The 3,822-nt window shown below is 46.8% G+C and overlaps 1 pseudogene; it reads left to right on the top strand.

The window, feature by feature from the left end:
- Positions 1-1,012: 1,012 nt before the first annotated feature.
- Positions 1,013-3,822, top strand: part of LOC107093378 — a 9,976-nt pseudogene continuing 7,166 nt past the window's right edge.

Here is a 3,822-nt window from a genome sequence, read left to right as displayed (position 1 = left end):
ATGGGAAGATGAGCCTCAGGTGTGCAGGTGGCTCCAGCTCAGGAGACCCAGGGCGCCCTCTGCTGGAGAAAGGTGGCAGAACTCCAGATCCCAACAGTACCCCCCCTCAACGACCGCCTCCTGGCGGTCCAGAGGAAGTGGACGGGCGGGAGCCATTGAACTCGTCAATTAGTGACTGGTCCAATATGTAGGATCGGGGAACCCAGGTGCGGTCGTCCAGACCGTAGCCCTCCCAATCCACCAGGTATTGCCAGCCGCGGTCCCGGCGGCGGGAGTCTACGATCCGGCAGACTGTTTAGGCCGGATGACCATCAATTTCCCGGGCGGGTGGAGGGGAGTCGGACGGAGGGCAAAGTGGACTAGTGACTACGGGTCTGATCTGGGACACATGGAACGTGTGGTGGATCCGGAGGGTAGGAGGCAGGGTCAGACGGACAGCAGATGGACTGATGACTTGGGCAACCTTGTACGGACCTATGAACCTGGGGAAGAGTTTCTTGGACATGGATTTGAGGGGTATGTCTCGTGTGGACAACCATACCTCCAGACCAGGCGTGTATTTGGGTGCGGGGCGTCGTCTTCGGTCCGCAAACCTCTTATTTTGGGCTATGGTTCTGTTGAGTGCTGATCTGGTTTCGTCCCATACACTATGGCAACGACGGATGTGGTGGTTGACAGATGATACTGAGATCTCCTTTTCGTCATCGGGAAACAGTGGAGGTTGATACCCTATGGAGATTTGGAAAGGTGACAGACCGGTAGCAGATGATTTCTGGGAGTTATGGGCATATTCGACCCACGGCAGGTACTGACACCAGTCAGTTGGGTTTGTGGACGTGAGGCAGCGGAGAGTGGCCTCCAACTCCTGGTTCATCCTCTCTGTTTGACCGTTTGACTGCGGGTGATAACCAGAGGTGAGGGACACTTTAGAGTCAAGGGCGGAACAAAAAGCTTTCCAAACCTGGGAAATGAACTGGGGACCTCGATCAGACAATATCTCCTGCGGAATACCATGCAGGCGGAAAACGTGCTTCACCAGAAGCTGAGCGGTCTGGAGGGCAGTGGGCAGTTTCCTAAGAGGAACCAGATGACAGGCCTTGGAAAAACGGTCAATTATGGTAAAAATGGTTGACATACCCTTGGATACTGGGAGACCGGTGACGAAATCCACTGCGATGTGGGACCAAGGGCGAGGTGGAACAGGCAGAGGTTGCAGCAGACCAGAAGGTGGTTGATGGACTGGTTTATTTCTTGCACAAATGGGGCAGGCCAAAACGTACTCCTTCACGTCCTTGTGAAGGGACGGCCACCAAAAACGCCGGGTAATAAGAGCGATTGTTCTGCTGATACCTGGATGGGCAGAAAACTTAGATGCATGCATCCACTGAATGAGCCGAGATCTGACTGAAGTTGGAATAAAGGTTTTGTTAGGAGGTCCATTTCCAGGGTCGGGTTCAGTAACCAGGGCTAAGTTAATCAGATCAGTTATTTCCCAAGAGACGGCTCCTACAGTACAGGTGGTTGGGAGAACAGTTTCAGGAATCTCAGGTTTGTCGGACGAATACAGGCGAGAAAGTGAGTCTGCCTTGATGTTCTTGGAACCAGGTCTGTAAGATATTATCAGGTTAAATCTGGAGAAGAACAAAGACCAACGAGAGTGGCGTGGGTTAGATCACTTGGCAGACTGGATGTACGACAGGTTTTTATGGTCGGTCCAAACCAGGACAGGATGTTCAGCTCCCTCGAGCCAATGTCTCCACTCCTCCAGCGCTAGTTTTGTGGCTAGTAACTCTCTGTCACCAACGTCGTAATTCTGCTCTGCTGGAGAAAGTCTGCGTGAGAAAAAGGCACAAGGATGAGTCTTTTGATCTGAATCAGATTGTTGAGACAAGACAGCTCCTACACCAGAATCAGATGCGTCCACCTCTAATATAAATTGCTTAGAGGGGTCAGGTTGGATCAAAATAGGAGCACTGGAAAAAAGAGCCTTGAGTTTGTTAAAAGCCACATCGGCTTCTGCGGACCAATGGAATGATTTTTTGACTGAAGTCAGAGCTGTGAGAGGCTGAGCTGTCTGACTGTAGTTCCGGATGAATCGACGATAGAAGTTAGCAAACCCCAGGATCCAGACCTTGAGGGTTTGCCAGAGTTCTCTCCTGAGAACTGGATTCAGATCCAAAAGCGACTCTTCAGGTTTGGCTCGTGAGGGCAGGCGCACAGGTCTAGGAAGCAAGGAGGACATAGACAGATTAGATCTTAAGCAAGGAGGACATAGACAGATTAGATCTTAAGCAATATTCAGTAGGTCGGAAGATCAGACTAGCAGGCCTGGCTCAGGTCCTGCTAACCATAACTTGGCAACACTCTGGCACTGAAGACAGGTCTGGCCGCTGCTTAAGTAGCTGGTCTCCTGATGGGAAGATGAGCCTCAGGTGTGCAGGTGGCTCCAGCTCAGGAGACCCAGAGCACCCTCTGCTGGAGAAAGGTGGCAGAACTCCAGATCCCAACAGGTGAAAGGGATACCGCTAAATACAGGAAAATAAATTGAATTTGTTTTTGTTAAAGAATGGATAGGACCTGAGATACATTTGAAGGCTGAACCTCTAGTGGAACATCAATATTTATGTATGGAGATGTCACTTCTTTTAAAATTCTCATTTGCATCTGTTTTGTTGAACTAATTTCTAGCCCTGAGCCCAGCATTTTTGGCTGAATAAATAAGATTATCTTTTCTTGTACAGCCCTTTACCCCCGTCTGAAAAGTTTGGTTTTAAGTCTTTCAGCGGTTGTCAATAACAGAGGGACATTATTTTTGCACCTCACGTCTTTGTGCTTTTGTATAAGACCTTTTGGGTTTTTATGGGGATCCATAGACTGATAAATGCAAGGGAGAAGGTTGGAGATAAAAAATACATAAATAAATAAATACAGTTGGTTCATTTGTCTTATTCTCCTTTCAGAAAAAAGTCACCTGGAAATTGAAGCACGGTATGCTATTAAAGAATCTCATTCCACAATGGAGGTAAACAGCAGTTTTTTACAAGAAAGAATTATGAACAATACTGTACCTGTTATTAGACTAGAAAACATATTTATATTTACATATTTATTCTAAGGAAAACAGTAAAGAAGAAGAAAAATATAATCCTGCAGCCCAGACATGTGCTGACGATGTGGCTGCGAATCATTGTAACGGTACAGATGGTAAAGGTCAGTGTAATCAATTTAAAAAATGCAAATTAAGATTTGTAGTCTGTGTCTTCATGTTGTTATATAATTGTTTTTATACTTTGTTTGTTTTTTACCCTCAAAGCTCTTTGTCAGCCTCCGGAGACTCCTGTTGGGCCATTGGACAGCCAAGACCTGTCCAGCACCAGTGATTCTGTCAGTAGACAAAATATTCATGAAGTAGGAAAAGGTAAGATTATATATCCCCTCATCATCTAAGTTGATTAAAAAGCAAAACATATTTTTATTTTGCAGTAAACATAAATTTGTCTGTTTGATAAATTCTGAGCCTGATATTAACCGCTTACAACTCAACATGTAATTGGTTAGTATTTGTTGTAGGAAAAATGTTTTTACCTATCTAATCCAGTTAAAGCTGCAGTCTGTAACATTGAGAAGAGAGCAGACTTCGACTGAAAATTTGAAGAAAAACAGGTTTCACGCCACTCCCCCACCCTCTCTGCTTCACTCATGCCCCACCTCCAAGCTCCACCCCTCTCACAGCATCTGCGCGGCTACCGCATGCGACCTGAAGCGTCCAAGCAGCGTATGCGGCAGCTTTAAACCCACCTGATATTAAGTTGAACGATTGGA

This window comes from Cyprinodon variegatus, unplaced genomic scaffold, assembly GCF_000732505.1.
Source record: "Cyprinodon variegatus isolate N-32 unplaced genomic scaffold, C_variegatus-1.0 Scaffold422, whole genome shotgun sequence".
Taxonomy (NCBI): Eukaryota; Metazoa; Chordata; class Actinopteri; order Cyprinodontiformes; family Cyprinodontidae; genus Cyprinodon; species Cyprinodon variegatus.
The sequence above is the reverse complement of the archived record's forward strand: the minus strand, read 5'-3'. Positions and strand labels throughout refer to the sequence as shown.